This window comes from Tauraco erythrolophus, chromosome 21, assembly GCF_009769465.1.
Source record: "Tauraco erythrolophus isolate bTauEry1 chromosome 21, bTauEry1.pri, whole genome shotgun sequence".
NCBI lineage: Eukaryota > Metazoa > Chordata > Aves > Musophagiformes > Musophagidae > Tauraco > Tauraco erythrolophus.
The window spans coordinates 7,282,493-7,295,009 of NC_141485.1; positions in this window are offsets into that span (position 1 = coordinate 7,282,493).

Consider the following 12,517-nt stretch of genomic DNA (forward strand, 5'->3'; position numbering starts at 1 on the left):
TAGAGAGATTATTCTCAGTTAACACTCATTTGGGCAAAGCCAGCCTTTGGACCCAATAGGAAGGTCACCAGAAACGTGACCATCGCTCTGTACACTTGCTTTGTTGCAAGCAACCACAGAGGCTTCGGTCCTACAAACACCTCCATGCCCACCCAGTCTTAGACAGATGACCAGTCCCACCACACAAGGTCTGTGCTGGGGGGCAAAGGAGAATCTCCAGGTCCAAACTGTGCTGCTTCTCCTGTCACCACTCCAGAGAAGGTCCTTCTCATGCTAGGGAAGCTTCTGCCAGCACTGAAACCTGCCAGGCCTGGACACCATCCCACAAGCACAATGGCCTTGCCGAACTTCTGCCCACAGCATCCGAATCCACAATTTGGGCAGTGTCCACTCTAGCAGCTCAAGGAATATTTCCATTATATAATTGCAAGATAAAACATCAGGTAAGCACTGCCTGGTAGGGAACAGGGAGAGGATCTGTCAATAAATGGTCTTTCCCAGCCCAATTGGAGCCCAGCAACTGCTACAGTCACCAAAAATCGGTAACTATAGGAAATTCTGCTAATTGGCTGTATGAAATGTTGACAGCAGAGTCCCATCCTCCCAAAATCACCCAGCCACTTTCTTAACAACCAGTAATGCAAAGTGGGTGCAGTTCCCGCAGCAACAGCAACTCTGTCTTAAACCATCTGGGTCCACCCAGCTCCTGTGTTCCCTCAAAACCCCCTCTCCTGGCCCTGGCAGGCATCTCACAGCAGCCTACAGCTCCTCGGCAGCCTCAGCAATGGGGAACAAGTGCAGGGAACTGAGTCTTGCTGGAAACAGGGCACTTTGGAACCAGGAACTGCCAACTGCCACTTCCATGGCCTGCTCAACATCTTCATGAACAACACAGACAGTGGGATCAAGTGCACCCTCAGCAAGTTGAGTGGTGCAGTCGACAAGCTGGAGGGAAGGGGTGGCATCCAGAGGGACCTGGACAGGCTGGAGGAGTGGGTCCATGTGAACCTCTCGAAGTTCAACCAGGCCAAGTGCAAGGTCCTGCATCTGCGCCAGGGCAATTCCCAGTACCAGCACAGACTGCAGGATGGATGGATGGACGCATGGATGATCGGAGAGCAGTCCTACAGAGAAGGACTGGAGAATATTGATGGATCACAAACAGGACATGGGCTGGCAATGTACGTTTGCAGCCCAGAAAGCCAAGCATCTCCTGGGCTGCACCACCACCAGTGTGGCCAGCAGGCCAAGGGAGGGGATGCTCTCCCTCTGCTCTGTTCTCCTGACACCCCCCTGGAGCACTGCATCCAGCTTCAGGGTCCCCAGCACAGGACACACATGGACCTGGTAGAGTGGGTCCGGAGGCGGCCTCCAAAATGGTCTGAGGGCTGGAACACCTCTGCTGTGGAGAAAGGCTGAGAGAGTTGGGGTTGTGTAGCCTGGAGACGAGGCGGCTCTCGGGAGACCTTACTGCAGCCACCCAATACTTAAAGAGGGCTTATAGGAAAGATGGAGAGAGACTTTTGACCAGAACCTGCAGTGACAGGACAAGGGGCAGCGGCTTTAACCTGAATGCAGGTCAGGTTAGGTTGGACATCAAGAAGAAATGTTGTACCATGAGGTTGGTGAGACACTGACATAGGTTGTCCAGAGAAGCTGTGGATGCCCCATCCCTGGAAGTGTTCAAGGTCAGGTTGGATGGGGCTTTGAGCAACATGATCTAGTGGGAGATGTCCCTGCGCATGGCAGGGGGGTGGACTGGATGATCTTTGAAGGTCTTTTCCAACCCAAACCACTCTGTGATCCCACGACACTTGCCATCTCACTCATCTCCTCCTGCTCTCTCTCCAAACACCATTCATAATTATTTTACCATTTGGAGCTGTCTCACGCTCTGGAAATCTCAACATCTCACCCAAATGGAGCTGTCACCTCCCAGGCAGGACAGCGCAGTGTGGGACTTTGCCAGTCCTGCACGCAGGCGCCATCTCGTCCCGGCCTCGCAGCGCTCCGGCCGCGGTGCCCCGCTGAGCCAGGACAGCAGAGCCCTCGTGCACTGAGCACAGCTTCGGGCTCTTCCCCTGCCACAGCAGCTGATGGCTCTATGATGCAGCACCCTCAGCACCAGCTCTCCTCAAGCTTTGGAGGACACAACATAAGCAGACTCTAAATAAAGACATTTTAGATGCGTGGAGCACAGGGAGAAGCAGCTTAGAGACTGGCCCAAATGCAAAATAAATTATTTTTCAGATAATTTTTGGCCCATCCTTGCTCTGTCACCAGCACTGCATAGAGGAAGGGGACTGGCTCCAGCCTCGCCCTGGATGGGTAGGAAACACCACCTGTGGCAAGAGCCATGGCACCTACCCACCAGCAGCTGAGAGCAAAGCTCTGCAGGTCTCATTCCAGTTCCAGGCTGCTCTTCCTCCGAAACAAGAGGGCATTTTGAGCCTTAAGCGAAATTTCCTGTCCCTGGTTCAGAGGAGGCCTGGGGCAACACCACCCCAGGGCACTAGATAAGCTCAAGTGAGTCTGAACACAACCAGGAGCACCAAGGTTCAGAAAAGACACAGGATTAGCATTTTGAATTTCAAGTACCATTTTAAAAATCCCATTAAGACACGAAGCTCTTGTTCTCCAAGGCAGAGAAAGCCCTGCATCCCCTCCTTGGCTACAATAAAGTCAGCTCATTTTTTTTAAATTCTTCTTTTTTATCATCCCTGGCAGAATTTAGACACTAAATTAAAACGGGAAGAGACTGTCTCAGGCTATTAAGGAGGCTGGCTACTGGCAGCACAGAAAAAACAAGCTCAAACACTTCCTATACTCCATCCACTGCAGCATCTCGCTCCTCCCAGGTGACCATCACCACCAAGGCTGTAAATCCACCTTTCCCGTGTGCACTGCCCTGCTTCCCACAGCCCTGCTGGACTCTGCCCTGGCATGAGCCCGCTTGGCTCCAGGGCATCCGGATGCTCCAAACCGGATCTCCATCCCCAAGAGGCCCTGGCTGCAGCAGGGAGCCCCAGGGAAGATGCTGTACTCAGGGGCTGCGCTGCCCTTCAGCATTAGGCTGATGAATAAGGATCGTCAGCAGGAGCGAGGCGAAAACGCACTTTATTTTTTCTTCAGAGATATTTAAAGGAATGGAGAGATTTTAAAATACTCCACGGCATCACTTCTCAGCCAGCACCGGCTGCCAAGAGGACATTCACAGGGCTGGTTTTTACTATTATTATTAAAAAGCCTATTTTCCAATCCCATTTCACAGCCTGCGCTGTTGGTGGAGAAAGAGCCCCCTGTTTGGGTGCTTTCCAGGCACTCCGGCTGCGCAGGGAGGGTACACTCGTTCTTTATATAGCCCCTTCCTCCTCTGGCATTGACAGCCACCCCCTCGTCCCTTTGCTGGCGTCACCCCAGCTCTGTCCTCCTTGCGTTTTCCAGACCAAGCTCCCGGCTGAAGTGATGCCAGTAGGATCTGGGGTTCTCTGCGGGAACCAGCCAGCCTGGGAACTCAATCGTCCCTGCTACCCCTCGCTCCACGTCTGGGTCACCCCCTCGCCTCCTGCAGGTCACCCTCCAGGGACAGCATGGCCAGACCCCCGCTCACCTCCCAGGAGGCTCAGCAGACCCAATGGTGAAGTAATTATGAAAAAAAAAAAAAAAAACCAATAAAAAGCAGCAACGCAAGCAGCACATAACGGCACAAGGCGGGAGGCCGGATGCTGGAGCAGCACCCCAGGATTTCAGGCTCTCGCCCCCCCCGGGCACTGCCGCATGCTGCAGAGCTCGGCCCCACGGCGTGGGAGGCAGCACCCCCTGCCCCAGTGCGAGCGAAGGGGGTCCCAGAGCCTGCGCGGGCAGGGCCGTGGCCCCAGTCTCCGGCAGGCAAGGGGACCGGCAGCGAGGGGGCGGCGAGGGGCTCCGCAGTGGCACGCATCGACGCTGCTGCCCGCTCTCCACCACCCACGGCCCCGGGACCCGCGGGGGGTCTCCGAGGGGCTGCGAGCGCCCCGCCAGCAGGGCAGAGCCACCGGGGCGAGCGCTCCCCCGGGACAGGCTGCAGCCGCAGACGGTGCCCGACGCCCCCGCTCACCCCCGCGGCCTCGGCAGGACCCGAGTCACGGCACCAGGCACCAAGCGGTCGTTTGCAGCGGAGATGCTGGGCCCCGGGGGGCACCAGGCAGCGCTGGGCAGAGGCCCGCGGGCACCGGCTGGCGTCCCCCCGGCGAGGCAGCACCCGAAGGGCTGCGCGGCCCCGGGCTCGTCCCAGGCCAGATGACATCAGCAGAGCCAGCAGGATGAAAAAGCAAAACGGGTGCAGAGCGGGGCGGGAGAAGGCACCGGGTGTGCACCGGCACGGCACGGGCAGGGCCCTGCTGCCCACGGAGCATCCCCCGCCCGCAGCATCCCCGCCGGGCGCTGCCCTCCCTGCTCCGGACAAAAATAAGCGTTTTTGGTTTTTTGTTTGTTTTTTTTTTTCCGGCTGGGATCGCTTTCAGCCTGCTCGGCCCCTCGGCGGCCAGTCACCCGGTGCCGCGGGAGATGAGGTCCCCCGGGGCAGCGCCCGCGGCTCGCAACGCCCGCCCGGGAACCGCAGCCGCCCGGCGCCGCGGAGAACCGGACAGGGCCCGCGGAGAGACGGGAGGCGCAGCCCGGGGGACCCCACTCCCGCCCCGACACCCCCGCGAGAACCGGGGGGACTCGGCCCCGGCCTCCTCCCGCCCAGCCTGCCCCAGCACCGCCGCTCGGATGCCGGCCGGGGGCGGGGGGGGCGAGGCGGCGCCGATCGACCCCCGAGCACGGGCAGAGGTGCTGCCCGCCCCCGCCCCGCGGCCCCCACTCACGGCGCGCAGCTCCCCGGTCCGGTCCTTCATCCTGCCTGGCCGCCGCCGCCGCCGCCGCTGTGTCCGGCCGCCGCGGGGGAGGGGCGGGCGCGGCACATGCGCGCAGCCGGGCGGAGCGGGAGCGGGACCGGCGGCGGGGGGGGGCGCGACGGGGAGGGCAGCGCCGGGAGAGGCACCGGAGGGACACACTTGGGGTCACAACGGGGGAAGGGGCATGCGAGGTCTCACACCGGGGGAAGGAGGCAACCGGGGAATGGGGGGGAACACCGAAGAGGGGGCATGGATGGGAAGGTCACAGCTGCGAGGGGGAAAGTCACGGGGGGGGCACGGGGGGCGTCACACTTGTGGGGCCACACGAGGTCACACCTGGGAATAGCATCAGGAGTGATCACACCTGGGGTTCACACTCGAGGCTCAGCTGGGGTCTCTCACCTGGGGGGCGGTCGCACCTGCGGGACATCACATCAGGGTGCTCTCCTTGGGGGGGCACATAGCAGGGCACCCCCCGCTGCAAGGTCACACCTGGGGGTCCTCGGGGCAGCGGCAGCACGGGGGCTGGGCACCCGGCAGACACCACAGTTTGGGGACACCAGCAGGAGGGGCTCGCCCTGATTCCCAGCCCAGGCACAGGCAGGGGCGGGGGGGTTCACCCTATAGGACCCTAGGCCTGGGCTCGCAGGGAGCAGCGAGGTGCCAACAGGGCTCAAACAGGCGGTGCCAGTTTGCTGCTTTTGGGGAACTGGTGGTGTCGGGGAGACACCATGCCTTATGCCTCCCTTTTCCCACGTACAGACCAGGAACGGGACCTCCTACAGCCTGTGCCCGCAGCTGCCTGCACTTTCTGAGGCTGCCCTGGGGCCAGCTGGTCCAGCCTCAGGGCCACCGGCCGCAGCTCCGGCAGCCCTGGACATGTCCAGCATCCCTGGGGTGCTCAGTGCTGGGGTGCACTTGGCATGGAGGCTCGAGCCTCCTCCTCCCAACACTCCTGTGCCAGGGAGAAGCTCCAGAGCCACCAGTGCAGGGGGTGGCTCTGCACACAAACAGCCTTCCGTGTCCTAAACCAGCCAGGTGGGAGTCAAGCAGAAATGTCCCAGCAAAACTCTTGTTCCCTGCGAAATGTCCAGCCATCAAAACTCAATGTCTTGACAAGGACCTCTTCCCCATGGGCCTCCACGTTCACGCACGGAGCAGATAGTCTCTAGAATTGGATTTATGGCTCGATGAGATATGGCCTGAGAAAAATCTGCTCAGGTTTAAATGTTTCCATAGAAAAATTAGGATGCCGGGATTGAACATCCATGGGACCCTGACTGATTTTAGAGAATGAAAATGGCAATATGCCATTTGCCAAGCAAACTGCTGTGGGATATGAAACGAAGGAGCACCGGCCAACTGGGAGATGCTGCATGCCTGTGCCAGAGGAGATGCTCAGAGATTTCTTGGAGCCTGTCGGACACAGGCTTAGCCTGGGGCTCCAATACCTCTGGCAGGGATGTGGCTGCAGGATGAAAGCCCGAGGTTTGGGGGCACAGCAGGACTCCCCTGATGGTGCTGCACCACTTCCACCACAGATAAATTTGGTACGGATGAGTTTTAGCAATTCTCCCCCGCAGCCCTCCTGGCCTTTCACTGCCTGCTGCCCTCGGCTCCAGGACCGGGATGTGGCAGCGGAGCCCTGACCCAACTTTCCCAGGAGCCCGGCGCGGGTTTTACGCCCCCCCCGCGCGGGGCCGGGCCCGCGGCTGCCCCGGGCCGGGGGCTCCGGGCGCGGCGCTGGGGCCCGGCGCCCCCTGGCGGCCGCGGCGGGGACCTGCGGGGGTCGCACCCCCCGCCCCGCCCCGGGAGGGACCCTCGGCACCCACCGGAGCGGGTGCGGGTGGAGGCGCCTTTCCTCCTCCTCCAGGAGAACAACCGCCACTGCCGAGCTCAGCCCACCCCGCCCTCACCCTGTGGCTCCCGGGAGCCACGTGTATTCCCGTATTTTCCCCATGGTTATTCTTCCCCGAATCACCCAGATCCGTCTCTTTCCCCACCTTTGCTTCCTCTTCTAAGCATCCCCTAACAAGCTCTGTGAAAACCCCAAACGCTCTTCCCCTGCATTCCGAAATGTCTCCCATGCCCCCAGGCAGACGTAACCCCCCTCACTCCAGCAGATGCCTTCACACCAGGGCCCCGAGTCTGAGGGGCTCAGACAGGGTGTCCCTTCCTCTGAGCCCTAATTTGGGTTCCCACCCACCCTTGTGCCTCTGTGCTCCCCAGGCTGGTGCAGATGGGACTCACATGGGTTGGTGGCTCCCGGGAAGGGCCCAGCCGGGGGTTATTTGGGCTCCCCCACCTACCAGTGTCTCCCTGTGCTCCTTTGCAGGTGGGCAGAGGAGCTCTATTGCACATCCCACCAGTGAGAAGAGTTCCCATCACCAGGAACAGGGCTTAATTTACTCAAGTGACACGAGCACTGTGCACTTCCAAAAGAGACATCACCTCCTCTGCCATCGCCCCCATGAGCCCTCCCTACAGCCCAGGCTGAGAGCTCACCTTCTCCCTGATCTGTTGTCTTCTCCTCTGTCTCCTCCTCCTGCTGGGGAGGCTAAGCATGTACATCAAGGAGGTGTCTCTCCTGCCACCAGCCCCCCTGAAAAGCAGTGCCAACGCAGTGCCCAAACCCACCCTGCACACACAAGCCACCCTCCCGTCCAGGAGGAGCCGCAGCAGTGGGTGCAGACCGGCCAAAATCACGCCTGATGCCAGCACCTCAGTGCTCGAGCCTTGGCACCTTCTCCAGCTGCTCTCAGGATCCCCACGGACGGCTTTTGGCACAGCACACACTGCTATGCCCCTGCTGCATGCTGCTGGTGGTTTCTCACACCCCTCTGAGTCCAACATCTCCAGGAGCAACCTCCTACCCTCCCCAGGCAGCTCTGCTCACCTGCCCCACACAGACATGGGCCTGGGTCATTCTGAGACAGGACCAGTGTCCTGCAGCATGCTGCTGCCCGCTGGCTCCTTGACCCAAACCGGGACCATTTGGGTCAAGGGTTCCTGCAGGGGAAGGGATCAGCTTTCCTCCCAAAGGATTTGAAGCTCCTGCTCCCATCACATACACACATTACCTTGAAAACCAGCTCCTTGCACACTAAGAAGCGGAACAGGCATCTGGGTCTGTCTTTGGGCCACCACCATCTTGGTGCCTTTCAAGAGGTCTGATATCAGGGGATGATCGTGGACACCCCAGCTGGGAGTGTAGGAGCAGGATCTCACTGCACAGAGAGGTCTCACTGGTGGAGCTCAAGAGTTGGGCAGAGCTGTATGGGTTACCTGGATCCAGCCAGCTGTTGCAGCCTTTGTCATGTTTGTGCTGCACTTATTCACAGCAGCTTGTTCGGACAGGGGCTCACTTCACCCACACCCCCACCCCACATGGTGTGCACAGAAGACCCCACTGCTGCAAACTGCTCTAATGCCAAGGATGGTCTCACTCATGGAGGGACACACAAAGGCATAACAACACAGCACGGAAAAGCCCGTGTCTGGTGTCCTCCCACATGGCATCAGCTCAGCCCTGCACTGCCCATCACGAGATTTCACCTCTCTGCCTCTACCTCCCCGAACACCTCTTCCCCTCCTGTGGAGGGAAGAGGCCATTCCTTGGACAGCTCCAAGTGCCCTATGCTCTCCATGCTCACCCCTCCCCAAGGCAGGTGAGAAGGATGAAGCCTTCAAGACCCAGCTCTCCATCCTTAGCTCTCACCAGAGCCAGGACACCATGCTCTGGCTGTCCCGGCTGACAGGACTGTAGATGAGTCCAACCACGCTTTTGTCTGTTGTCACACTGGAGCATCCTTTTCCCTGCTAGATCTAACGCTGAACAGCTCATCCTGCCTGTCCTCTCGTCGCACCACTGTGGCCCCGCTGCTCAGCATGCCGGGAAGATCTCCAGTACCAACATCAGGCTGCCAGAGCAGGGACCCCTGCTAGCAAGACAGGTCAGCACCTTCCTCTATGCCAGATATCAAGCAGGATCACCTCTCCTCCATCTGAAGTATCCTTTTTGCTAGGTCCCATCAAGAGGCTCCCAAATAAACATTTTCCTCCCCTCCTAAGCTCCACAGAGTACCATGGTAGCCGGCATTCCCTCTTTGCAAACTCCACCATCTGCTACATGACAGCCTTTCCCATTTCCAGTCCCAACAGCTTCTCGCCTCCAGTGAGGACTGCAGGGCTCGTGTCCCTTCCAGACAGCCCCTGTCTATGTGCCCCCCCTCCAGTGCTGGCCACCACCCGTCTCATACAGAGCACTGGAGAGGGCTGCAGGAGCTTTGCGGTGTGGCAGGAGCTGAGACAACGGACAGAGCAGCCTCTGACCCCAAGAACTGAGACACAGCTGAGGGGAGACTGGCACCCTCAGAGTTCTGTGTGTATGCCATGCACACAAGAAGAAAAAGTCAAAATAGGACAGAAGAGGGGAAAGAATGGAGACAGAGAGGTGACTGAGCAGAAAAGGGATGGAATCCAGCTCTTGCAAGCACAACTGCAGTGGAAAACGTTGGACATTGCAAACAAAGCGTGAGAAGCAAGCCCAGCTCGGTGATTCCAGCAGCAGCAGGACAAGTGGCCATTCACATGAGTCTACAGCTTGTCTGATCTCTTCGACTCCCGATGCCATCTCCAGAGCCGTGAGAGAGCAGCGCAGCGCTCACAAGGAAACTAGCAGCAGAGAACAAGACATCACAGGCACTGGCAGTGTGGGACGGGAACCCCCAGAGAAACAATAACCACCTGGCAGGAATCACACGCTCCCTCCTCCTCACGCCCCCAACAGCAGCCTGACAACAGGCCTTGCTCAGCTCATGCATGAGCTGCCGCCGTCAACTGCTCTGTACAAGAAAATTTGCCACAGCAAAAAAAAAAAAAACGACATCTGGAAGAGATGATCTGTAGTCTCCATCTTCACGTAAAGAATAGGTTCAACAAATGTCTCTCAGGTGTTTGACTTGAGTCAAAGTGATGTTGCCTAAAGGAAAGCAGTGGACTAGATCTTGATTTCCAACTTGACCTTTCTGGCTTTTCAAGGCCGGATGAAGTCACAGGAAATTCACCTTGCCCACCTGCCCAAAGGGCCAACCGATCTTCTCACTCTCAGAACTGGAGAGCTTGAAACAACCTGGAATCACACACCTCCAAGACAAGCTTCTCTTTCACACATTGCAAAAAAACTCCCAACTGTTTGAAAGTCAGATCTTTTAAGTATAAGAACTTGTGAATAACTTATAGAGAAGTCTGATTCTATCAGTCCTTTCTGATTTTTTGCGTTACCCTAGAAAAGGATCTTGACAGATGAGAGAGAAAGGGAAGTACCTCCAGCCTAGGTGGCACTTGGGTTCACTTTAAAAACCTGCTTCAAGCAAAGCAGTGAGAGAAATTCAATCAAACTAAAGCAATGATTTCAATGCAGGAAAGGGGGCACACAGACACTTATTTTTTGACCGATCCAATGAAGTGTGAATTTGCTCGGGTCAGCTGTGCTCTGCCTTGCATTGAAATATTGACATTAGCTTGAGAGAACACAGGCTGCACCTTGAGAAGACAATAAGCATAATAAAAAGGCAGCTGGGGGCGAAAGGCAAAGCAGGCCACTTCTCCACTGCCAGGAGAGGGCCTGCAGGGAGCTTTCCTCTGATACTCCAACCCAGTGGCTAAAATGAAAATATATTGAGCCGACAAGCAGCCTCCTGTAGTTGTTTAACGATGCCCACTTAAACCCCACAGTGCAGATAAAATAGGCCTCTCCCTCTCCATGCACCACGCAGCGATAAGACAAATCTCTGCAGGACACGTGCCTGCTGCAGCTCCTTCTCCCCCAGAGCTGGCAGCTCCCCTTCGCACGCAGCCAGCATCCTTCCCAGTACTTCCAATACTGGGCCAGCAGTAGGGAAGGAGGGCAGCACAGCCCACTCTCCCAGGCCACAATGTCCCCTGCAGTCACAGCGCTGTCCCTGGTCCATCACAAGCACTGGGATGGGACCGAGCCAAAGGGGTGTTTGATGTTTGCTGGCAAGGCTCTCGTTTGAAGTTATCACAGCTCAAATATTCCTCAGGTGAGAGCAAACCCCAGTCCTGGGGTCTGACTTCTTTGGTGGAAAGCTGTTCCCCCAGTCACATGAATGACTCATTTCTAGGTTTTCCTTTTCTGTCACATTTACACTGGAATTTCTAATGGCTGCTGATTTGCATCATGCCAGCCCTGCCAACTGCCCACAGCCTCTTCATCCATCAAGCCAACATTTCTGCAATTACCCTTTGTTTGCATAGTTTATTTAATGAGACATCCGGAAAGCCCCGAGGGACTTTCAGCTGGCTCCTGCCCCCGTGCAGACCACATCACTGGTAAGGCTGCAGGATTCAGCCTCACACAGATGCCCATTCAGCTGGAAGTTCAGCTGGCACTGAAAAAAACATCACAGTTCCAGTCTGCCTCGAAGGAAGAAGCAGACAAAGCTCAAGAGAAACCAGCTACGTTGCTGCAGATGAAGTAGCCAGAGCTGGGGGGCTGCTGGCCATGCACCAGGGACCGCACTGACCTCCGAGTTCCACTGCTAGATCTACTCTGATCTCCCCCAGGAGGGTTCAGCACTGCCCAGCCTGCGCCTGCTGCAGCTCCTCCTGCCCTCCAGCTTCAGTTCACGGCATCCCCCAGCCTGCCAGGCCTCCTTTCCGCAAGAACTGGTGCCCTCCCGTCCCAAGCTCTTGTGCACCACAACGGTCCCTTCCTCTCCCTTCTCCTGCTGAGTTTCACTGCAAAGGCATTCCTCCTGTGCAAACCGTAGGGACACTTCTGTACAGGGAAATCCCCAGGGGTCCAGGGAGGTCACTGGCCTGCCCTTCTGTCTGTCCCCATGGGCCATCTCCTATTTCATCTGCACATACCTGGTGGACCTCCATTCCAGCTGTCCAGGCTCCTTGGCAAGCTCAGAGAACAAGCCCTGCACCAAATGCCAGCCTTGATTAAAAGATCAGTGACATTTTCATATATGTATGTGTATATGGAAATTTGCTGGTTTAATTTATAAAAGGGCATATTCAAAGAACATTCGCTGAAGGCTTTCTCCAAAACATCTTTTGTAAGCACCATTTTGTTCTGTCAGGCCAAGGAGGCTGCAAGCACGAAGATAAAAAACGGCTAACAATGTCTTATTTTGCAAGAATCGCTTCTCTGGTTATAATATTTTTTTATTTTTAAATTTTGCTCTCGAGTTTCTGTAAGATTTTACACTATTCAGACCTTTAACTAGCAAAACTAGTAATAACTATGTAGACCTGCCTGCATCTCTGTGTAACCTTAAAATTCAACGCACCGAATCCTGCCATGTAAATGTGCTGGGTAATGAGCACGAGGCCAGAGCCTGATCGTCTAATCAGAAGAGTCCACTCTAACAGGACCTGCCTTTGGCATCATCTCAATCAGAAATATGTTTTGGTACTTTATTGATAAAAAGAATATTCTCTTAACCTTGTAACTCAATCCTGAAAAGGGCTTCAGGGACAGGCAATTCAGCGATTAGTGATAAGCACAACAGAAACACCCAGGAGGAAATTAAGTATTGCTTAGGTAGCACGCAATAAACCTAACAGGGTCACGACGCAAATTACGATTAAAAAAAAAGAGACAGTGA